Source organism: Apis cerana, linkage group LG9, assembly GCF_029169275.1.
Source record: "Apis cerana isolate GH-2021 linkage group LG9, AcerK_1.0, whole genome shotgun sequence".
In the NCBI taxonomy this organism is placed as follows: domain Eukaryota; kingdom Metazoa; phylum Arthropoda; class Insecta; order Hymenoptera; family Apidae; genus Apis; species Apis cerana.
Window position 1 is genome coordinate 4,647,288 of NC_083860.1, and position 26,540 is coordinate 4,673,827.

The following is a 26,540-nucleotide window of genomic DNA, read 5'->3' on the forward strand; positions in this document are numbered from 1 at the left end:
ATCGAGCCACCCCTCGCAGGGGGTGTACGATTTACATATTCCCAGTCGAATCCCCCCTCACCACCACGTTTTCTTCCCTTATATTCGAATAGATACACCATTAGCTCCCTGTTCTCACCACGTACGAGATCCGTAACTACCCGTACAAACCCGTTTCCGGCTCGCTTTGTGTCAACCGAGCCGAAGCGTCGATATCGCGGGCCTCGTCGTCAAGTTTCTGGGCAAATTGCAGTCTCTTACCTAAATCATGGGCCGAAACAATGGCTAATTCCACGCTTTCAACCCCGCTTCCGAATCTATCGGCCCACTTAGCCGCATTGCGGATCTTCCATTTAGGGTTAGGCTGGTTACGTGTTCGCGGGAGCTTCATTCACGCGCCATATATATATATATATACACACACTGCAAAATCCTTGATTTATCTTTCTACGCAACTGTAATCCTGGGAGGCGCAGCAAACCGCCCAACGCAACGAGGCTTCCTTATCTTTCGCCCACTGTTCCTGGCTTATTTCCCTGGCTTTAAATCAAAAGTATTGGCCCTGCCTGGACACCCTTCCCCCCATTGATCGGGACACCTCTTTGGGTATTATGGACCCTTTAATGGCCGTAATGGCACGAGGGAGCACGAGGGTTATTTTTTATTTGAGTGAAGGGGGAGGGTGTGACGTTGGATTGTTAGATTGAAATTTTTTATTAAATTGGAAAAATTGTCGAGGTCTTATTAATTTGGTTGTTTTAGATTCTCGGTTGAAATTTTGATGGAAAATGGATCGTTTGGGTCTTGTACATATTTTATTTCGCGTATGTAATATTCGATACGATAATCTTTTCATTTACATGAATCATTTATCTCTGAGATTCGTAGTTAGAATATGTAAAATATGTAATCTAATTGACGGATGTCAAGGAAGAATTTAGATTACATTTTAAGGGATGTAAATTAAAGAGATTGAAATAGATTGTAAATATCGTAATGTTTAAATATAGAAAATAATGTTTGGAAAGTGAACGGAGCATGGAGTTTAACTGACAAGACAAAGATGATGAACGTAACTTTTCCTTGGGAGCTCATTTTTCTTCGGAATTATCAGAGGCTAAGAATTCAAAGAGGCATAAAGTAACTTCGCCGTTTTCATATTCAACGTTTAATACCCTGTTCTCCAAGCAGCGAGTTATTTAAAATATAAAGGATCGCAATTTCCTCGAAACGATTTCCACGTTAACTGTTGTCCGATCCTTAATTATTCCCGTTCTTTCATATTTTGCGGAATCTGTAGCTAGTTGTTTGTGATAAACGAGTTTCATGATTGACTTTTAGCTTTCTGGATGGAAGGAAAATATAATGAAGGGAGATTTGATTGGGGTTAATTCAATAAATTTAGAAATCGATAATATTAAAAATGAAATAAGATCCAATAATAATTTGATAATTATAAGAGAAGAAAAATAAATAACGATGTTCATTTATTTTGTCAAAACCTCATATTTCTAATCATTTTTGTTCTTTTCTCTGATGAGCAAAATTTTCACAATAGAAGCATTTAATTTATCAATATATAAAAATAAACGAATATACAAATCAAAGTATCATCCTGTAAAATGCGATTACATGTGATCGATACAATTCTTGGAAATGTATTTGATCTCTATACAGAGCTTGGATAATTTTTCTTTCCTTTTCCTTTATTTTTAATACGTAGAACAGTGATTAGCAATGCAAACAACTTTGAGCAAAATATTTTCCCTCGAAACTGTTTTAATAAGAAATATAAATAAGGAGGTTTAGGTTTTTTAGAATGGTTATGAGCGGCGTATAAAATTACAATTTACTTACTCGATTGATTGATTGAATCCATTGTGGCACGATGACGTAAGAAGTATCTATGTACTAGAATTTCTCGATACTGCTATATTATCATCCATTGTGCGAGCTCTTAGCATTTTTATTATAAAGATATTGTATAGAATTCATTCATCTTTCTGATACATTCAAGTCATACAATTTCTATAATGCAGTTTTCTTACTTAAAAATTGTATCCATCATTCGTTTTTTGAAAGTAATTTAATCAAAATAAAATTTAAAAATAGGAAGAATGCTCGTTGAAATTCAAGATTTTGTTTAAAAATTTTTCGATGATTGTATTTATACATTAATTATAATAAATAATATACACATTTTTTCATTGATCAAAAAACTGTTTTCAAAAAAACAAAGATGGTTTTCCAAAATAATAACTCATTAGACCTTATATTACACAGACCACATCACAACCACAAAATAGTGTTTGCCTCATGAATTAATATGGAATCCCATAACAGTACTTACACGGACCACTAACTGAAATCAATTTCGACGATCATCGTGATGTCAGCCGCAAAATTATCATTGCTCGATGATACACTATTTAAAGTCCACTATTTAAAGATGGCTCGTCCAACTCAAAAATTTCTATTCTTATGTCATTTTTATTTTCCTCGATATAATAATAAACAGCAATCTTTCCTCCTAGAAAATTTTGTTATCAAAATTAATACAGTTTTCACGTAAATCCATTAAAAAATAGTGTTAACATACCAAAATATGTTAAATTTCAACACTGCTCGACTATTCTCGACAGTTGATAAAAAGCTAGTCGAATAACAGCGGGTTGTGCGTTGCACGATCTGGGAGAAAGATGAAAAAAACATAAAAAAAGGGAAAAAAGTAAGAAAGAAAGAAAGAAAAGAAAGAAACGTCCAAAACCGCGGTGCGGAACGTAATTTGCTTTGGTTACGTAAATTTCAGGCCGCCGTTTAAATCGTTCCCACGACGGACAGAAGTTTTTCTCTAATATATTCAGTCAAATCGGTTGAAATCCGCCTAACATTAAGTGTGGAGTGGAGAAAGGGTGGAAAAAGAGTACAGATTTTCTACGTATCGCCGACTCTATCCTCTTTTCTTCCAATGGAAACTCCATTAGTCACGATATGAAACAATTTCTGAAATTTCGACAGACTGGTGGCATAGGAAATTGATAACGAATGTATTGAAATTTCGAAAGAATTTAGCGATGTGTGAATCAGGGGGAGATTAAAATTTTTGTGTTATAATCGTTGTGTTAATGTAACTGATGGAGATCGTCAAGAATAATAGATTTTAAATTGGAATGCAATTCATTAATTGTTGGCTTAGGAATTGTACACAGCGTTATATCTTTCTCGATCTTCTTCTTTCACAGATTTTGTTAAATGTTTCATTTGATAAAACATCATCATCCTTAAACCTCTGAATCAAAATTTTCCCTCATAACGATCAATAAAATAACTTAGCAATAAATTTAACAGATGTTTCGTTTCAAGAATTTTACGAAACCCCGTTTCGTTTGAACCACCAAGACCAACTTCGATTTTCCATTACGATTGTGAAAAATAACAAATTTTAAAAGCGACGGTGTACAAATTCCAGTTAAAATTTGAGGGAGACACAGACGAATCAACAATTTAACAGAGAGAGAGAGAAAGAAAAAAAGAACGAAAAGAAATTCCAATTTCACAGTTAGTTATCATTCACGCGCGCCTCGTTTCAATTTCCAACCCTCCTCCCTTTGCGGGAATCATTCGCGGGAATAACCGATCCGACTATTTGGCAACGATGGTTAGATTTAATGTCGCGAATATATAGAAACGAAATTATGGAGTGGAGCGCGGACCTCTCCTCCTCCTCCTCCTCCTCCCTTCTCGGATAACGAACAACGGCGGCATCGTGGGTGGAATTGAAAATCGCGATAGACACCGTACCGTCTATATATCCATACGCACGTGCATACGTACGCCCGATCCAACTCGTCACCGCGAATTTTTTGCACCCGTGTGTGCAAGTGGGCCATTACGGTGTCGCGTAAATGAAGCTGCACGGGCGGCGGATTAACTTTTATTTTGCGTGAAATAAACGGGGGCGGAAGAGGGGTGGGCCGAGGGCGGAAACACGGGTAAAAGTTTCGAAGTTCGCTCTCTCTATCTATCTATCTCCATGTGCACGCGATCGATGAATTTTTCAACTGGCAACAGTCGTACGAGTTTAGTATATGGCCGTGCGCGCTCATGGGGCATTAACTTCAAAAGGGTCATTTGCGCGAGCTAAACAAGCACTAAAAAAACTCGAGGCTCGTTCAACACCGCGTTCAACCGGTCGTCCCGGAAAACGCGTGGAATTTTCACGGTGAAACTTTTCCCGCGTGGGCCTCTACCGTCTTTCTCCACCCGCGTCATTGCTCTTTCTCTCTCTGTTGTATACGTATATATAGGCATACGTACGTGTATATAAATATATATATATGCGTAGGCACATTGGTCGTGGGTACGGATGCAGATGTGCGTTCCGCATTTTGTCGTCCAGCCGCGAAATCGTTTCGCTTTAATACCCCATTCAAAATTCGAGGCTGTCGGTTCCCTGGAAAGTACGTCGCTTTAGATGGGACGCGGAACATAATATATGCGGACAAATGCGACGAGATCTAATGTTTCCCCCCTCCCTTCTTATTTGAACCCGAAACAAATGGTAATGCGAAACTGGAATGATGGAAACTTTTAATGGGAATACCGTGGTCGATCGATGCTTCCTCTTGATTCATATATTACGCGTATTACGGATTTCTTTTTCTTATCCTCGTTGGAAACGGTTATGGAAATTTCGTTGCTGTTACTTCTTATATCATGCGGATGATATTTTGTGCTATTCCTTCAATATGAAGATACGAATATGAATATTTCTTTTTTTCCAAGCATCTAGAGTCAATATTCCTCTTAACGTAATCAATAATAATTCATCAATGATACAGGAGAGAATTTAAGATGAAAATCAATATCTAACACAATCGATAACCCTTTCCAATAAAAACCGAAACCAGGAGCCATCAGCGGGAGGGGGAAAGAACGAAAAGAAGTGCGGCCAAACGAGACAACAGTGGCCGCGTGAGATGACGGCACAATGAGAACGTTGGGTCTTCGAGTGGCATAGTTAATAAGGAAAAATCATGTGCATAGTGAACGGGCCAGGTGTCGACGACGTCGCGGCATTACTCGAGAACTAATTGCCCTCGTATTATCTCCATCCCCTACCGGTTCAGCCTCGTAATCAACCAGCCGCAAGACCTGTCTATCACAGTCCTCCAGGTGGCAGTGTTGTAATTTGCAAGCCGATATCGCAACAACACCGTGTTTACCGTTACATCTGTCAGGCTAATGGACCCAGATTAAGGCTTAGCCCCCGTTATCGTTACCCCCGAAGCGTATCAATGTCTTTCTAACCACCGTTGTCGCGGTTACCCTCCCCTTGTCCACCTGAAATCCTGACTGACCTGTTAATTGTAAGCCCGCGAGCCAACACCGATAATAGTGCTGTTTCTACCGACGTTCCTGTTAATACGTTCCTTGCTACTGTATCAGCCACCTAACACTCTCTCTCTCTCTGCTGATTTTCAGTTTGGCAAGGAACTGCACTGGCTTTCTGAATAATGGGGGTGGGACGAGTGGCGACAGGACGGATCGAACGAGGGTATTTTGATATTTGGAAACGTGATCGCACTATGTGTATTCGCGTCCGTTTTTAATTAAGCGTGGAAATGTCTTTATTATTTTCTTTTCTTTTTTCTTTTGGAAGGTTAAATAGGAAAGATTGGATATATATTTAAGAATTGGGAGACGGAATTCTGTTGTGCGTCTTTTTATTAGTCATATTTTATTAGTCATTGGAAGCTTTTTAATATGTATCAATTATTGACGGATGTTGGTTATTACAATTAATGTTATCTTTGCTCGAGTCAAATTCTTAACTCATAAAATATCCACACGTCAATTGCCCGAAGCGAAATCAAAGTTTGCTACGTGAAGGTAATATACAGGTATGTGGTGTACTTCTTCGGATCCAAAGAATCCAACAACAATATTTTATTTGTCGAGAAAAAAGAAGGACAAAACAATTCCGACAATTTAAGCGTCACAAAGTTATTGGTTTACTGGATATTCTCCGGGGATAGAAATGTATACAGGCTAGTTCTACGAAGTATAAAGTAAATTTATCGAGCTGTTTTTTTTTTGTATTGCCTCATTTATTACACTAATTTAAATATACGAAAAAATATTAAACATTTTTATTATTTCTTCGAAAGAAAATTCTAATTAATCTTTCATTTTTCGATTACATTCTTGAGAAAAATAATACGGCATTACATGCACATATCTCTGCATTGTTTAAAATAATTGTAAATGATATATATTAATGATATGTTAATGGTATATTTCAATTATTCCCTCGTTAATTTAAATTTATCATAATTTCGCGAATCAACAAAGCTCGAGGAATATTCGTATATATTATTTGAAATTCGACAAAAACAATACACTCCCGTATTCGATATTTCTTCAAAGAAGTTCAAAACAAGTACTTACAACAAAATCGATACAACCATTATTCGATCCTTGATCAAAATATTTGCTCTGTCGAAATAAAAAAAATATTTGGAAAGTATCAAGGACCCGACTATACCCGATAAAATTAATTCTGTGACGTAAACCCCCATAACGAACCATTTTCGTCGCGAACGAAAACGTTTTACTCGTCTGGCAAAGATGGAAAATATCGGGTTATCATCGACGCACCATCGATCCATACAGGCGTCGTAAAAGTGATATCACCTTCAGCCTTATTACGTCTGTTATCCTTGGAAGGGATGAGAGGCAAGGGATGGTGGTCGCCTCGATTCCTCGATCGTTTCTACGTGTGCATCGAGAAATTCCCATTCTATCTTCTTTCCTCGTGTTTTCCTCGATTTTGTCTCGCGATACGTGCATGAGTAGCTGACAATGTTGGATCTTATCTTGATGCAGTGGGAAATTGATAATGTCACAGCAGATTTTTGTAAAATATTGGCATTGTGCCGTGCTTAAATTCAGAAGAGCCACTCTTTTTCAATCAATCATACAAAAATCTTCAACGTGCAGTAATCTTGATTCTTGGAATTCTCTGGAGATCGAGCTGCGTGAAAAAAGTTAAATGTGGAATTATCGATTGGATGAAGATAAATTCTTACTGTCAGGATATTGATTAGATATATTTAGAAATACTTTCTAACAGTACAATTTTATCCGAACGTAATTCGTTAAAAATATTATTTTTTGAAATATAAGTTTTGCAAAACAATCAGCCCCAGAAACAATCTGTTATCGAGTGGAATAATTAAAATTCATTAAAATTTCATAATACGAACTTCATAGCGATAAAATGGAATAATCGTGACACAAGTTACGCCAGCCAGCCTCGAAATTTTCATTAATTAGGATAATCTAATATCCGGCAAGCGTTTGTATTAATTATTCGAAATTTGAATTAGGAACTATTCGTATCAATTTTCGAGGAAATTACGATTCAATCGCGAGTTCAAACGCGGTTATTGGATGAGTATAACGTTGAACGATAAATATTGCTATATTAACTTAAACGTAAATAGACAGTTCCAATTAAATTCGTATCCGGGCAAATTTTATTATTCGCGTGAAATATTTATCGTTAACAATTCCCAATTACTTTGCATGTGAAATAATTAAAATCTATCTCGCGACAGGATAAAGAAGACAGAAAGTTAGATTTGCGCCCTGTGCGTCTCGAGTGTGGAATATTCGAATATTTCTACAAATATATATATATATATTTCTCGCGTGTGTGCTGAGAGCAATTTGCGATAACACCGTTTTAATACCCCGGAGGCGCAATCTGTGAACTCAAACAACCGCGGTTACGTCTAATCGATGGAAGACGAGTACGGACATGCTATCTGTTTACAGTCAAACAAAACTTAAATTCCTGGCCACGATTTCCGGGATATCGTTTATAAGGGCTTAATAAGTGCTCGAGCCATCTAATTATGCACGGGTACCCACGAAAATGGATTCGTCTAGCCTGGTTAAAAGAGAACTAAAAGGGAACGTATAAACAGGGGAAAGTTCTCTTTGCCAGATTTATACGAAGGGGATTACGAGAATGAAACTTTTTTTAATTTCAAAGAGATTGCAGAAGAGTCGAAGAATCAAATGCGGATAAATCGTGGGTCGATCGAGAAATGTATTGCGAATTTAAATATCGAAGAAATTTGAAAAATTTAAAAAACGAGGCGATTTATACTCCGTTCCAATGTTTAATGTTTATAATTTTTTTGAAGGGGGAAAATTCGATCGAATGCTTCTTCGATGTAAATAAATTTACAAGAGAGAAAGAAGAGATAGAAGAACTGGAGATGCATAGATTCGATTGCTTTTCATAATTCTTCCAAAATCGGTCTAATTTAACTCTGATAAAGAATTGATAATCATAAAGTTGGACAATATCAAAGAAATTTTATTTGCATCTTCCATTATGAAATTTTCTTTTCGAACGTGGACGGGTTTGCAAAAGCAACATACGGCGTGGAATAATCACGTTTACAACGAGAACTGCCGGGCGACAACAACGTAGCCCGGTTACGTTGTGTTTGCACTGAATGTTTGGCGTTTGATTAAAAGTGTCGTCGATAAATCTCAATTATCGCGGTGGCTCGGAGCGCGAACACCAACGTCCGGCGAATTTCTGATTAAATTGTCGTGGGAAATATGCGAAATTAGCATTAAATGCACTACACCCCCGTAATTGGTATGAAAACCAAAAATATACGATCGGCCACGCCGTGCGAGCATTAATGAAGTCTGCGAATTATTGCGTTTTGTCACGTTCCGTTCAATTGTCATTGCGATAAAACGAAATATATTTATTTATCATCGCTTCATTAACCACGGTCACGTATACGTAAGTTGAATGGGAGAGCACGCGATACGATCGTTGCGCTTTTAGGACGAGTCACGATGTAATACGGCAAATTGCATAGGAATTTGTTATATCTGGAAATCACTTTATTCTACGTTATTCTCTTTTGTGCTTGGAAGACGTTGATACGTACAAATGGTATTTTTAAATAGGTTTTCGAATAAAGAGCTTTACGCGAATAATATGAATTTGATTGACACGAGGAATATGCATAGTGATTATGATTAATCGTAGAAAGTGTTTTAATAAAATAAATTTAAATGTGAATTTATGCGTAATAACAATTCGTCACATTCGTGGGATTTCGTGGGACAGAATAGTTACTTATCTTGTGAAAATTTAATTTAAAATTTAATTTATCAAAATGTATTATTTTATCGTAAAATTGCACGTTCGTTATTTCGAAGAATTATTTATCCTGAAAAATCTGTCAAAGTCCTTTTTTTTTTTATCTATTTTTTATTTACCAGAACGCTCTTTAGATTTCCCGTTATATTTTGTTATACAATTGACATTCAGCTTTAAATATTACGTAGTAAACGTAAACGTAATCTTCTTAACGTAATTTCATGTTCTTTTTCGTGTTGTTGTTTCCCTCTCAATAAACTATGAATGTACGAAAATTAAATAATTCTTGAATGAAAAGACTGATAGTAAATCTGGAATAAATAATTTGAACAAAAGACAAAGTAAAAAAAATATATATTCGTCTGCGAAAAATAACGCGTTACTGAAAATTTGAGAGTAAATTACTACATATTTTGTTGCTTACTTAACAACTTGGATATCTAGGAAGCTTTTAAAGTCTTAAAATTCCTCAGAGCGTCGAAGATCTTGCACATCTTTAAGACGACGTAAAGTTTGAGATATTCCAAGTTTAAGATTCTTACTCTATTAAGTAAGATAATTTTCTTCCTCTCCTCCTTTATATATATATATCTGATAAATTGTCTCACCACGTGTGAGATGTGCAAAGTTCATAATTTCGAATTGCGAAATATTTTATTTTAATGAATTTTAAAAAATAGGCATTTATCAAACAATATTATTTATATTTCGAATTTTTTTTTAAATACCAATGCGGTGATCTGTCGAAAAAAAGTTTTTGCGAAGGGGTTGTCAATTCTCAGCGAGATCAATTACCATCAAAAATATCGGGAAAATATTTTTACGTCATAGTCAATCAGACTCATTGTAACTCTATTTTTGAAACAATATTATTCTTCCAGCTCCTGAGCGTGACGTGACACGAATATGCTACCACTGTACGAGAATTAAAATACATTATTAATATTTACATCTGCGTATAGTTGTAAATCCATTATTCAACAGTATTCTCCCGTCAATCTACTATATCTCGCGTAATAAGATTTCATTATTCGAGATCATATCGATAACATCAATTTCTCCTCTCCTTTTCATCCCTTTGTTCGCATACCATTTGCACAACGCAAAATTAAAGCATCAACCATTGTCGAAAAGAACTAAACGTTCTAGAAATTTTAAAAAATTTTTTAAAAATTCTCCCGTGCCGATTCGACTCTTCCCCTAGCTCTCTCCTCCCGGACGACATCGCACAGTATCGCCTATTATTCCTTTCCATACCACGATATTTTCACGAAAGCGACGCTGCAATATAAAACACGGATAAAAAAAGGATAGGATTAGCCGAGGCACTCGACGCGAGTATATACGCGTATCCTCGTTATTCGGACGACTGCGTCACAATGGCCGCAAGGCGATTATAAACTAAAGCAATTAATTATAAGTGGTCTCGCAGTATAACGACTTCATGCTGGAAATTCCGGCCTCGAACGGTGGAGAATACCGCGAATATTTGGTTTCCCATGAAACGCTTCAAGAACGGCCGCGCCTTCGTCTTCCGGTATGCGGTGAAACTGCAGTTCCCTCCCTTTTCCAACCCACCCCGCGCGTTCTTTCCATCCTCCCTTCGGTCCTCCCATCTCTCTCACTCTCTTTCCCTTCCTTTTCCTTTTTAGATCTCCATTTATCAATTACAACAAGCCGAGAGAGGGCGGCGGCGGGAATAAACCGGTGAAAAATCCTATTATCGCGGAATCCTCCGCCTCTGCATTTATTTTGTTTCCATTTAACTTGCCGTGATGTCTTACCGCGAGCCTCCAATCAGGTGTATCTGGAATATCGATGTCTGTAGCCTGGAAACGGTGAGCTCTCGGTTTGCAATCTTTCTCAATTAGCCTGGAAAAAAGTAATAAGTTAAAAGTTGTAATTGTAGTCTAAACTTTATTATACACAGCGTTTGTTTGATTAGTCGAGGCTCCAAAGTTGTTTAAATCGAATGACGATCTGGATAGATTTTAAGTTTGGCTTAAACAGGAAGTTGAAGAAGTTGATGCGCTGGAAAGGAAAAGAATGTTATTAGAAGACAAGAAGGATAAAAAGGATATTTGGTGATAGATTATTTTGAAAGAGTCGAATTGAAATGTCGAATTTGGTCGGTTCTACAAACTTTCCACCAACTTTTTTGAACGAAATAAACGACCGATTTTTACCAGAGAGTAAAATTCTCGTCTGCGAAAATCAACTCCGTGAAAAAAAACGTTTAAATATTTAACGTCGAGATCCATCAACTGCCAGCAGAATAAACCTATCAAGAAAAACACTGTCCTCCTCCGGTTCCGCAGAATTTTACATAAATAATGAGAAAAGTAGTGAAGCACTTTGCGCGACACTTGTCTCGCAGAGAAGTCCGCAATTTCTAAGGTGACAGTTCCACTCCATCGAACAGAGTTATCGAGTCGAAAGTAACTCTATCCCTTCGTAATCGAGCTATTATCCTCGAACATCCGATTAAGAAAACCGAACGCACGTTTATCTCTCTCTCTCTCTTTTTCTCTTCTCTGGAAAAATTATGTTTTGTCGTTATTAAGTTTTCAGAGGGGAGGATTGGATTCCTCCTCTATCCCTTCTATAAACGAATTTCCTCTCGACAATGGCCTCTTTATAAATCTTGGTATACTATTGCGAGATTGACGACGATAGGGATGTTCGTAAGGAAAGGAAATGGAGATGGTCTCTGGTGAAACGTTGGATAACCGAGATTCCATTCAAACCTTTGATTCGCTTGTTCCTTCGATTATCTTATCTTCGATGTACATTGAATTTTAACCAGATTTTTGGATGGCTTAAAATTCGAATAACACAGCGAATATTTGCTGCGAAGATACATTTATTATCGATTTTGTAATTTATTATAATATCATTTTGCTATTAATTAATGCCATTTTTATTCGTGAGAATTATTAGAATAACAAAAGTGTGTACATTTCACTCACAATCCCAACGAAGAAGAGAGAAGCGTTTCGAAGAATCAAAAATTACCCTTCCCTGCATTAGCGATACTCGCAAACAGAAAAATCGCATAAACGATTTTTACGTTCCTTTATCATCCGTATCATCCAATCTTAGTACCTCCGCATTGGTCCTTATTGAATTTCAGAGTTCAGATATTGGCTTCCTTTCCAACCATATATAGATAGAACAAATGTAACCTCCTCCTTACAAAATATACAGTTTCGTCGTAGAAAAATCGAAACTCGTTCATACTATATGTACCTTCGAATAACAGAATGGGCTAGTATGCCTGTTACAATCGTCCGAATATTTCCAAGAGAAGAAATAACTCATAAAATTCGCGAAACTTTTTATCGAACATCCCCTCCTTTCTTCCCAATCAATTTCAAGAACTTGTTCTATTTTATAGAAACGATTCAATTAAAATGATACGAATCTAAACAATAAGAAAATAAGATTAATATTTAAAGAAGGAAAGCAAAGTAATAATGAGAAAAGCGTTCCTGTTGTCGAAGAACGAAATAAACCCGCTACTTGAAACTTGGTTGAAGACGCAGAGTGTGTATTAATTAACGTAATCTGCATCGAAAATGATTATCTTCAATATGGTCAAGACTTGTCTCGTTCAAGAACTCTGTATGCATCGATGTTTACCTCGTTTCCAACTTGGGAAGCTAGTCAACTTAAAGGCGGTTCCCCTCGGTCTCTTTGAGTATTCCACGTTCTAACCTGATTTCATAGAGGATGGTAGCGAGTTTAACGCGAGCTGGCCTTCTGATATCGGAGTATAACTTTAATGAGGTGACAAAGATGATGTGTCCCTCCCTCTAAGACGTCAATTATGGCTGTTGTTCGACGCTCCTGCAATTAAACATGTAAGATCAGCAAGTAATAGGATCGAAATTCGTCGAAACGAAGTTAAGAAGTTTGGAATTTATTTATATGGAACAGCTGGAAAATGGTTAATACGCGATTTTTCTTTTGAAATATCTCTTTTAACCGCAGCAATCGATGGAATTTATATAAAAATAATCTCGAGCAAAAATAATAAAATTCATATGACCTCTCATTACTTTTCTATATCTAGTTTATTAAATTAGAAACATCAAGTGAAGATACATCATCACAAAATAGATTCTTCGCTCCGTTAGATTTATAATTTAAACAATTCCAAATTTATTTTGATTGTCAGCTCGGATTAATGGATATTCTTTAATATCCATTAATTGTCTCTAAATAAAATATGCATCGTTCCGATCAATTTCCACGATTTTATATCACGGTTCTAAAAACAGTTTCCATCTCGAGTTTTCAAAATTTTACAACAACTTTTAGATTGTCGTATCAGCAAGATATGGCGCCACGGATCCGTTGTTTCCGTTTATTTTATTGTTTCTCGCCAAACTACGTAGATTTCTTTTACGTTGGAGATTTCCAAGAGAACTGGATAAAAGGAAAATGAACCCTTCGACCACACCCATCTTCATATAGCGAGACGTTTTGGACCCTTCGTCCAGAAATCAGGTCTGGAAATCATGATAATCTTGTTCCTCTCTCTCTCTCTTTTTTTTTCTTTTTTCGTGGAAAGACTTGTACACTGGTCGAAACAACTTTCAGAAGTTTGTATCTTGAAAGAGAAAGAAAAGAATCAAACGTGAGACGTGATTTTGCGGGATCGTCTGTGTTAAGAGTTCGCAACCGATTTGACAGATCGAATCTGTCGTTTTGATAAATTTTGTTAAATTTTATTTTCGAAGTTCAATTTTTCATACTCAACATTTTCTTATGGCATAAAATTTTCTTTTTTAATCAAATTCAAATTATTAAAATATTAGATTGTGGAATATATTTTATCGATAAATAAATAGCTAGATTAATCAACTTATAAATAATTCATGGAGAAAGCAAGGAAACTCTGAGTTATTAGGAGAAATTAATTTTAAATGCAAAAGATCAACCAACATCGATTCAATTATGGATTATCCTCCATTATTTATCGTTACGATAGGAAAAGAAAGAATAAGAATAATTTTCGATCCTCTGTCTGCGTTTGATTTCGAGTGAAGATTACTCCTCCGTGAAAAGAAATATTGCTACGAGAGATTACACGTTTAATTACGATTAATGCGACGGCGAAAATTCGCAAACGCGATGATAATATATTCACAATGTTGACGAAGCGGCCGCAATTGCATAGAATCAAATGATCGCGCTCGTCCACCGTAGATATGGACCGCTTATGAATACGTAATGAGTGTTTATGTGTTTGTGCCAGCCTTAGAATTAACGAAACACTTTACCCAATGAAATTTTTCGATTGAATCGATATTGACTTGATTTTTTTCTCGATCGAGTAATGATAAATAAAAGAAACGATGAATATAATTGTGCGAATAAACGTATTAAAAGAAAAATTTTACATTGTACGAATGAAAAGAATGTTTTACACTTTAAAAGATAGAAGAAAAAAGAGAGAGAGAGAGAGAGAAAAAATAATGGTAACATTTCCTTCTTGGACGTGTTAGTGGACTCATAAGGCTATCTAGTCTTAGACATTGAGATATTGGACTTGTGGTCAGGGGATATATTGTGTTTTCTGTGTGGATTTTTCTGATGCTAGTTCAGAAGAATTTTCCTTTATCGCTCTATTCAAAGAAGATAGATAGATTTCTTTAATCTCGTTTAGGAAAGATAGAAGTAATTTCCCTCAAATCGTAGAAATTGTCTCCTTTTATACAGGAAATTTCTTGATGTTTATTCAAAAATAATAGTAATCTTTTATTTTACACAAAAATAAAGAAAGCAGAAGATTCATAAATTTCATTCAAAGAAGATAGAAACTCTTTAATCTTCCATCAGAATAGAAGTAAAAGTATCGTAATTTTTTGCAAAGAGGGATAAAAATTTCTCTTAAAGAATATACCTAAAGCCTTTAATTTTCCACCAGAAAAAGATAGATAGAAATATCGTAACTTATTCTCAAAGAAGAGTATAAGAATTTCGAGATAATAGAATAATTCCTCATCAAAAGATAGAAATATATTTTCATATAGAAAACTTTACTCGATCTATCTATCTTCAAAAAAATAAAAAAATAATAATCTCCTAATTTCCCAAAACTTCCAACTCTATTAAAAAAAAAACCAACCTCTCAGAATACGTAAACAACTCGAATTCAAATCTTATCTCACCTCAAATCAAATCTTGCAACTTCTCGTTCCCTTCGCACCCTTCACACTTATGAAACGCCCTTTTAACGTCCATAAACGTCCATGAACGTAAGTAGAACGAAAGCAGGGAGGAGCAGAGGTTCGTTTGAAGTCGTTTCTAACTTCCCCTTAGTGAATCGCGAAGAACTGATGCTCCTGAGAGATCCAAGCCGTTACGAGGGAAATCAGGCGTGACGTGTGCACTCCGCCCGCAAATCTGCTGGTTGATTCATTCGGGGCACGAGTTCCGGAAGCGTCAGCTTGGAAAAGCAATTATTTCCCTTTAAGCTCCGTCGCATCGCCTCGACATTGGGTTGTGTAAGTCGTGGTCGCCTGGCTTTCCTCTGGACACGCTCAAGCGTTGTTTATTCCATCCTCGTGGCCTGGTCTCAGAAACGGCGTCTCCCCTTGCAGCAGATCTCTCGAATCATCGTGGTTCAGACATGATGTTTCGAATGAAATTGACCTCTGGTTGATGAAACGGTTCGAATAATGCGTAGTTTCCAGTAGATGGAAAACAGAATTTGTCGTTTTGGTTGTATCTTGAAGTATTATGCTCTTTCTGGGGAAAAATATTCATTCGTTAGTACGATTTTGGAAATGATTTTGGAGAGTTGGGTTTTAGAAGTTCTTACCATTATTAACGATGAAAAATCTTCTTGGCGCCATCTAGCAATGGTTTTCTTTTTCTCTTCCCAAAGGGAATAAGAGAAAATATTTTAATGTCATGTAATAACGATGGCAAGATTAACAGAAGGTGCAATAAAACTGTAACGAAGATTATCCGATAAAGGAAAAAGTCATTTTCATAATTGTTTTCCAAAATACTTTGAAAGTGACAATAATGATATATAACAATAATTTTATTGTCGTGTATGCATTTGCCCCTTTTGTCATCATTATTCGCTATAATAATCGACTCTAATGAAGGCCACAAGCGACGTGATTAGGAATTTTGGGTCGATCTGCATGCCCAATTATTCTTGATTCGGGGAAATTATGCGGGGTCGAAAGTTTACCTTAACAATTTGAATCACTTTAACAAATTGAATAATTCTAAACGTGTGGTACGTTAAAAGAGTGGTACGAGAAATAATTAATTTTCAAAAAAAATTGAAATCGATAAAACTGAAACTAATTTATCTCTTCAAGGGATGAAAATTCACTAAATACAAATTAATATATTACCCGTTTAAAATTAAAGTAATATATTACCTTCCAAATAAATCGATTGCATTTATAAATATTCAGGGGAGGAGCATGGGTCAATTTATCATTCAGCTTGCCGATATTTTAATAATTTATTAAAACGCGTATCGTCGTATCGCATACATTTTAATCCGAAAAATTAAAATCGACGGAAATCGTATCTAAAAATCGATTAAATTCTTCTAATCTTCGGTTCATAAATTAAAATTAATCCGCAATACATCCTCGTGACACCTCAAACCACGGTTCACAATTACACGGTTTACTATTTCTTCATAATATATCATAGATGCGTAATTACGTGAATAAATTACGAGAAATATTTAATAGAAATATTTATGCATCACGCATAACCGAGCGAGACGAATTCGTTTCCTCGACGTACGTCGAGCCTCCACGCGGGGGCAAATTTATTCTGTACAACGATCGTATTACGTTGTACTCCAATTTTCGATCGGGCTACTATAAACAGGTTTCGATTGAATTCGAAACGTTTACCGGGCCGGACATCTTCGGTCATTGAAACGTGTAATTGGTTTTGTATGCTGCGCCGCTATACGAAACGTTGGAACGGAACCCACACACCCCTCCCCGTTACCGGTTTGTGATTAACATATGCAATGCGTTGAAACTCGTTTAAACATCGTGGATTACACAGTATTTTAATCATCCGTAGGTAATTTGCGTGCAATATCAAAATGCTAATTCAATTCTCGGTACATGATCCCGGAATTCTTGAAAATGCAATTTTCTATAGGAGGGTGAATGGCCCATATTTATTCGAAGGTTATTAAATTGATCAAAGCGAAAAATAATGATACGATTGAACAACCATTTGGAAAAGGTTAATGGGAAATTTTGTTTTGTTCTGGAAAAGGGTCAACCGGTTGAACGGGAAAAATTCATCCTTTATTGATTGATTTTGTTCAAATGTAACAAATTTTTTTCATCTTGATTTATTTTGTATTGTAATTGTAGTTTTACGGTTTTATTGTTGATTATAACACTGTTTTTTTTTTGAGAAAAGTAGTTCGATTCGAGAAAATTTAGAATGATACATTGTATTCGAAGCTTCCAAGTCCAAACTTTTAAATTCTTTCCAATTTTAATTTATCCCAATTATATCTCTGACGTGTACCTTCCTCGACAAAAATCAATTTATCTCTGCGACAATGATCAAACAAGCGTTCAAGAATGCAATTCTCTTTCGAAAAAAGATTAATCATCAGCTAAAATATTTTTAATTATCGCGAGAAACAATCACGTCATTTCGTGATGCTACTTATTCCAAATTTAAGCATCACTTCTATTACCATTCGCAATAACTTTCTCGCGCGCGAACTCGGCGGCACTCCAGTTAGCAAACTATTTTCCAGAAACTGATTGAATGGAATATTTTCGAAATTTTCCACTGGTCATCACGCGACGCGCATCAAACTCTTCATTATAAACTCCAAACGAACGAGAATTTCTCGAGTGCTAGAGAACGCCACATGTTGAGAATTCATTCCTCCTTCCAACCTTTTCCTACAATCGTAGTTTCCACTAGTCTCGTCGCTCGTTACGTCCACATTTCGCGATCCAATCGAATATGTTTAACACATATTTTCGTGCAGCTTCCAATTTGAAGAAGAACATTGGTGAGACGATCAAGAAACTCTTTTGCAGAAGATATTGATCGCTTGCTGCAACAATGATATTTATGGAGTTCAAATATTTCTATATATAAAAATATTAAAATTGCTCAATATTTAAAAGCTTACGTAAAAAATATGAATATTGAGTTTCATTTATGTCTCAGCCAACATTTTGCTTCTTTGATTTATGATTAGGTAGATTAATAACAGTTGCATTTTCAAATATACACAATCATCTTTATAGAATCATCAGTGTGAATAATATAAATGATCCAAAATCCATTTCACCAATTTTAATATCGATACTGTCAGAAATCTCTCACGTCTGCTCGCACGTCATTTCAAGTCCTAAACAATTTCTGCCATTACACGATGTGTAACGAGCAATTCATGATCAATGGAATTTCTTACGAGCCAAGTTTTACGACGCGATCAAAACCATCGACGCCCTAACAACTCGCCATAGTCGTCCCGCGTTACGCAGCGTCCCCATAACGTCACAGTCGTAACACCCTCGTGACGCCGGTTAAAACCGCCGGAACCGGGTACACGCTCGAGGCAGGCCAACGACGCTTTCGACGTGTCGCATGCGAGAAGTTGAACAACGCCACGGTTCGTACTAACGAAGTTGCCAAGTTTTCTCGTTTGTGCCGCTCTTTAACGTCTCGCTGGGCCATGTTAGGGCGTGTAAAACGCGGCAAACAACGAGGGCAAGGAACGATGAAGCTTGGTACTGGTTGGAACCGTGACTGGCGATCCCCTTGCTGGAAATGACAACCCAGTTTCTGTTTCATCGCTGTGTTTATATTTGTAATAACTACAGAGAGTATGCGTGGAGTACAATCGTTTGGATATTTTCACACGTAGAGAGATTTGGCCCACTTTCAATATTTCGTTGTTATTGTTTAGTGAACAACTATCTCTAACTCTATTACCGGATATGAGGTTTATTAATTAAGTATTATTGCTTGCTCCCTTTTCTCTTCTGTTCTTTGCAAGAGAATTTTTCTTGCTGAGATAACGTACGTTTTCTCGAAATTCGTTCGGGGAGGGGAGCTAACCTAACTCTCCGCTCGGCCATTTGCATCCACTGCTCGAGATCATTTTTCCCACAGAGGGGAATTTCAGTCCGCTAACTATTTTTCCTGCAAAGAGAAATTTTCTGGAATCAGATATATATATGTATATGTGTAATCCAATATAACTTAACTTTTGTTCGCATTTGCATCTCCGATTCGCCAATCACCGATTGTATTACTTTCCTTCACTTTTCCCACCGGTGGAAATTTTAATCCTAATCCTTTCGTTATTTCTCTCTCGCTCTTTCTACGAGGGAATCATTCTCGCCGATGTACGTTCCTTCGAAATTCTTCCAAGTAAAATTTAGGAATCGGCACGAATAAAGGGGCCATAGGATTCCATTTTCCACGATTTGACTTATTCGTTAAGACCGACCGGGACCGAGCTTTCGGTAGCCACTTAGTGAAAATCGAATTACGCGCCTTTCACCTTGCACCTCACCGCCAGGAAATGAGCTTCCAGCTTCTTGGGGGATGAACGTTTTCTCCAAGTTTCGACGTTTCCTCGATCGTTCTTGCTCTTATTTTTTCGCGGCATCGAGGGGCAAAGAGAAAACTTGGAGAATTTTCTTGAACGATGATTATTGTATTTCGATTTGACAAGGTTGGTGGATTCGTTTATTTCGTTTATTTTGAAATTATTCCTTGTATTTTTATGGATTTTATTCTTATACTCGACGATTAATATTGAAAAATTTATTGCAATTATTCGGGAGACGAGCAACGAAGAATTACGTAAAAATGATTTCAATTTGTGTATTTTTTTTTAGTGAGAAAAGTGGATAAAGAAATATTCAAATATTTTGGAAGAGCTTAATAAATTCTCTAAATCAAGTTAAATTAATGAAAAATGTGGATTCTCGAATATCTTAATTAGCGAATCTTGAAAATTTGTCGTCTCTTGTTTTATCCTCAATATTTATTCATAAAGTTGTAATCGTAGAAGAATAAATTTCAAGAGTTTTTATTTAAATCGATTTCGAAACAATCCAATTTAATATCGAAACAAATTCTTTGAGCCATTTTCCGCTACACTTACGTGTACACTCGTTGTATACTCGGCAAAGACTAATCAAAAGCAATCGCGCAACGCAGACAAAGTTAAATATTTAATGTTTCCAAACCACTTTGTGCTACATATTTCAAAACTACAAAACCTCGTACGAGTGCGGAGGTTATTTAATTATTTCAACGCTTTATCTCTTCCACTTCTTTCGTGCCAATTAAATAATATTGTTTCCATAATATTGAACGTAATAATCATTTTCAATTCTCGCTTCCAATTGTCACTGTTTATTCTAACAATTAGTTGATTATAATATTTTCGATTCAAACATATACAAACGATAAACGATATTTTCTATATTTTATAAATTGTTTTTTAAAATTAAATCTTCAATTTGTTCTTCCATTGTGCTAAATAAAAATTACTAATAATTTTATAAGAAAGGAGACGAAGCACATATGAGATTCTACTTGGCAAAAGAAATGATAAAAAATTTCTTAAACCTATTTAACTTTATAACTCGCGTAAATAATCTTCTATATTTGCAAAAGAATTTGTCTCGCTCAATTTATTTTTCTGCTAATTTCATGTACGTATAATTATTTCAATATTAGCGGAGCAAAATCATTAAGAGACGATATTTCTGTAATAAAATTTTGAATTTTTGAAAAAAAACATTATAAAATATCTTCTTGGTGAACCTCATTTTAACCAATATCCGGTGTTAAAAGTCAATTAACCATGGCACGTTGGTGAAACATAAAAATTCTTCAGTTTCCCGCGCGGAAAGTTACACTTTTCGTTCAGCTAGTCCGGAAGTTAGCTAGCCTTTCTGTACTTTCATTACCGCTAAGATTAATCTACAGTTGAACTTTGTTCATTAATGCGAGATCATAAAAGTTTGACCGATTTTCATCTTGCAGCGACCAACGGATCAAAGAGTGCTTTAATTTCATTCTACACTTTTCGTTGATACATGCAAAAAAAAAAAAAAAATAAAGAAAACTCGAGGCATAACTCGAGAGCGAGAGCATTTTATTTTGCATGATTTATTTTATGGATCATTCACATAGAAACCGAAATCGTGCGTGTACCTTATGAAACTATATTTTGGATTCAATGAATCTTTTATTTGTTGATGAAAAATCAATGTGATAGCTATTATCACGTCGAAAATGGAAAGAGTGTTGTATAAAAGAAATCGATAGAAATTGATCAACGTTTCGAAAATTCGCGTTTAAATTGCACGCTAGGGATTGTAGAATTTATAGAGGAAGGAATTTCCCTTCGATATTGATTTATGTTAGTTAATTCGACGAAGTGAAGATTGCACGTGTATACGTAGAATTATAATTATCATTAATAAGAATTATTGGAAATTTTAAAACGTTAGATTTAATCATCCATTACGATTTCACAATCTTTTGAAAAAATCTTATAAATATTCACGTTGAAACGTTTGCGGTAAAAATATCCTTTGGGTTATGTTTTTTTTTTTTTTTTGAAAAAAAGAAATTCGAAAAAGTATATATTTATTAAAATTATATAAAAATATAAATTTCTCTGATTCTTATTTGAAAGTAAATGTTCAAATAAATATTCATTCTTTTAAAATAATTCTTTTAAAAAATATATAGCGATATTTATTAATTTATCTTCGAACATTTCTGATTCTCTTATTTATATACGATTGAAATTTAAATTCAGATACGATGTTAGTATTCACTTTGAATTGTTCACTCAATTTTTTTGATGTTAATTAGGTTGATACGAGAATGTGAAACATCATTTTTTTTATAATTATTTATTTATTTTATCCTTTAGCGTATACAATTAATCTTTGAAGTAATGGTGTCCTAAAATATATGAGATATCGACTCAGTACCGATACAATTGGTCTACAAGAGATACGCAAATTACATTGTCTAATATGGTAATAAATTATCTCCCTAGTGTATACTTAGATGCACAGAATACGTGTTACAACATCGATATTTTATGTAAATGTACAATAAAATGATTTCCTATTAGCCATTGGTATCCTATATTTCTTCGAAATAGGAAATAATTGCATAAATAAGATATTTGTATAAGATACAAAACGACAATGAAAAATATTGCTTTTCGATTTATTACCTAACAATTAAAAAAATTTATAAAAATATTCTGAATGCAAAAAAATATAAGGAATGTATTCCTATAATTCAATTAAATTCTATTAAAATTAGGATAACTTTGAACCACTGTAATTTGGAAAATAATAACTTCCGGTCAACGAGTAACGATTATAAGAAGCGTGGAATCTCACTCTTTAAAACACTTTTTTATTTATCTCGATACGACTTCCTGTTCCCGAGATATCATCGTGTAAAGCAAACATAATTTTTGATCATTTGCTTTAAATATCATATTCCTATTGAAATTAGGAGAAATTCAAATCCTTGTAACTCCGAAGATAATGATTTCTTATCAATGAATGAACGATCATTAGAAGCGCGGAATCTTCCTCTTTAAAACGCTTTTTCGTTTATTTCGATACGACTTCCAGTTTCCGAGATATCGTCCTGTAAAGAAAAGAATAATTTTTAATCGTTTACTAACGTTATCCTTATCCCTTATTCGGATCTCTCGCTCGCACCTTGTCTCACTGACCTATCCCAAATCCTAGACAGACGCGATTCCTGGAAAAACGTAGTACTCACTTTCAAGAAAAATAGATCACTAGATGGCGCCACCATTCATATTCTCTATTGTCTTAAGTGCTATGAACACTTCAAGTTCTTATATCTCGGCAACGGATTGAGATATCGGGATGAATAAAAAAAGAATCACAATGGTATAATTTACTGCATTTCTTGAGCGGATTTTGATGAGAAAATTTTTGGTATATTTTCACGATTTTGACGTGAAAAATTGAATTTTCATTTGTTTATTTAATTTTTTAAATGATTACAATAGTTGATTGCTGTGATTTAAAGTTTCCTCGCATCAAGTTGTTTTTTTTAGCAATGCGGTTAACCAGGTATGTCCGAGATTGAGATTTCTTTGAAAAAAACTTTTCATTCGCGAGAAGTTTTATTCTATTAAAACTTTTATTAGTTTGCCGAGGGAAAATTTGATACGGATGTTGAACAATTTATAATTTTGATCTATTTTTAGCTGTTATGAGTATAACGAGAAGTTGTAAATAGTAAAACATAAGTTGTGGATAAAGAAAGATATAAAAGTATAAAACGTATATTGAAAAAAGAAATACAATGTGATTTCTTTTTTATTTCATTCTTTGTCGATGCGTAATTTTTATTATATTAATGATATCATTCGAGATTAGTATTAACTGAAAGCAAACACCGTTTTTCAAATATTTTTAATCAGAGCAATTTTAATTCCACATTGAATTCCATTTTTTTTTTATTAATTTTACATATTTTATCCTCTGAAAATTTTTTGGTTAAATTCTATATAAAGGGAGATTGTTATTTTTATACCGGATTCCTGCAGGTAAAATTGTCACGTTATTATTATTGCGTGTTAAAAGCTTTAATGAAATTACAAAATAAATTGTTTCAGATAAATTTTGAATATTTATTGATAGATTATAATAAACATTTTGTTGTTAAAAATCAAAATTTACTTCGCGGTTTCTTCTTGAAATTTGCAATATCATTTGAAAAAATAAAACAATTAGAACGATGGCCACACGATAGAATTCATCAAGATTTTATTTGATCAGCGTTGAAAGCTAATTCTCTTAGAAAACGTATTTAATGCGCGAGTTTTCTCATTGACTGCGGAATGTTTAATGTATGATGCCTTTCTATCTGAAATTCTGAGGAAGCACGCTGAATTTAGATCCACCGATAGATCTTAAAATGTCTGCACCTAAGATAAGAGTTTTCTCGACGAGGACCACTTTTTTTTCCCTCCCCTCCTCCTTTATTCTTCAATGCGAAATGTTATCTCGCGTGCTTTTATTACAGCATTCTCTCCACGTAAACCTCAAAGCTCAAAGAATTTCCTGGCAATCATGCTTGAAAGATGCATTAATATCCTTTAAATTTTTAACTGTTGCATAAAACAAAATGAAATAAACGAATTCCGGCAAATTTTCTCACATCGATCCTTTATCTTAGAATATTTATAGAAGAAAAATTGATAAATTATACGAATATTAATTATTTCTTGGCTACATGTGATTTATTTCTGTTCCATTAAAAAAATTTGATAAATCTATTTTTTCTATATACGTTTTCTGCAATCATAATGTTATTTTCTATTGTCGCAAACGTTCAGAAAATTATTCGCCATAACTAATTAATATCAACATTATTTACAACAATTACCTGTATAAAACGATAAATTGCTTTTCGCATATTAAACGTACGTGAAAAGCGGAAATATAGTTGGATTACACAACATAACGCCTCATTTATACAATTAACAATTTCTACTTTTACATTTCACTTTTGAAGTTTTTGCTTTCCATATGTATTAAAATGAGCTGGGCTCCTGTGAAAATTAAATTCCAATTAAAACGAAAAGTGGCAATTTGATGCAATTGTGTTTAATGTTCTCAAAATTCGTATCATAATACCTGTACTTTCAAAATACGTAACTACTTTTTCCTTTTTTTTATTTTTCTGAAGTTTATCTTATAACTACAATAATATTTTCACACATGATTTTACGTATCTCATACCAATTCTCGAAGATTTCGATTATAAATTCTTATCATCCTTAATACTGGGATAAAATTATAACTATATTTATATATACACATTTTTTAAAAAATGACTTATCATTTCCTATCGATCCAAATTCCAAATAGATGAAGGATGAGCGCGTGACAGAAACTACCCCGACTTGAATTCGCCGATCGCTGGATGGGTGGGAAACGCAGGAAAAGGGGTTAAGCACGGAGGCAGGCGGGGAAAAGCCGGTGGATGAGTTGGAAAACACGTCTCGCATCCGGTGCCGTCACCTTGAAACCATCTCTTACCGGTTTACGAGGCCGCCCCCGCGAAACTTTCGCTACACTCGTACTCAAAGTCATTCTTCGAAATAGCGCGATGCAGAGAGGTGTAATGTCTGTTACACGAATACGAGGAGGTTTATGACCTGCACTACTTCGCATCCCGAAAGACGTGAAACGTTTAAAGTCTTCCTGAAAAACCTTTTTCGGATGACTTTCGACCCCGTCCTTTCCATTTTAACGAAGATCGAACAAATTTTTTTAGTAAATTTATAGAATACAACTTTCATGCGCCAACTTTAGTAAACGTACGTACAATTAGTAATTGGTATTTTAGATTTATTGATTTATTGATTATCAAAATTGAGTTGCGTCATGGGTGCACGGATGGTTATTTGGAAACATCGTGTGTCGTCGACGATAGTTTGGAACTAATAGCTAATGGATGTAACAATAGCCGATGCTTATTTAGGTAACGAATAACAATAATTGTTATGTAAATGGAATGGAAGCGAAGTAGAGTCAGTTTTGGTTGAAATTGGAGCAAAGACCCAGATTGGATTAGAAAGATTACGAATTTGATTTTCTAACATTTAACGAATTTCTTTTTTTTTAATTCAGATGAACAACAATGCACATCAATTATAAGAAGCGATTCGAAATTGGATCTTTGTAATTTTTAAATATTTTTCTTATTACGATTTGACAAAGGGAATCGATGATTGATAAGATATCGATTGACTGATGGATAGTCTGTTAAAAAAAAGGAATCCTGTGCAGGTTTTCCCGATCTGAATCACGAATCTAATCTAACCATCTGACAGGGAAAAATAGATAATCCTTCTGGTCGATCGACCGAGGAAGTGATTCCGTGATATTTTTATTCGGGTATAAGTTGGAAGACTTGATCGAAATCGTGAGATCCCGATTCCTTTGAACGTGGATAAAATTAATTAAACGAAATTAAGATCAGAACGAAAATATTAATGGCGTATTCGTTGCCGAGGAGGTAACTTAATCTCAATTTAACCCGATATACGATAAATTCTCGCGTAATACTCATTTTCATACCTTATCATACCTTATAAAGGTACTCTATTTCGTTGTGTTGAACTAAAACCAGAGAAGTTAACGAAATTACCATTGAATATACATACTCGCAAAAGTACAAAAAACAATGTCCCGAAACTGTTCAAAATCATTTGATACTTAATAATAACTTAATGATAATTAATTAACCACAGAATCTGGGGTGAAGC

The 26,540-nt window shown here is 34.9% G+C and overlaps 1 protein-coding gene across 5 annotated transcripts in view; it reads left to right on the forward strand.

Annotated features, from left to right (window-relative positions):
• The window catches only part of LOC108000915 (neurotrimin-like), a 293,302-nt gene that overhangs the window by 97,967 nt on the left and 168,795 nt on the right, over positions 1-26,540 (forward strand). The gene's annotated exons all lie outside the window — the stretch shown is intronic.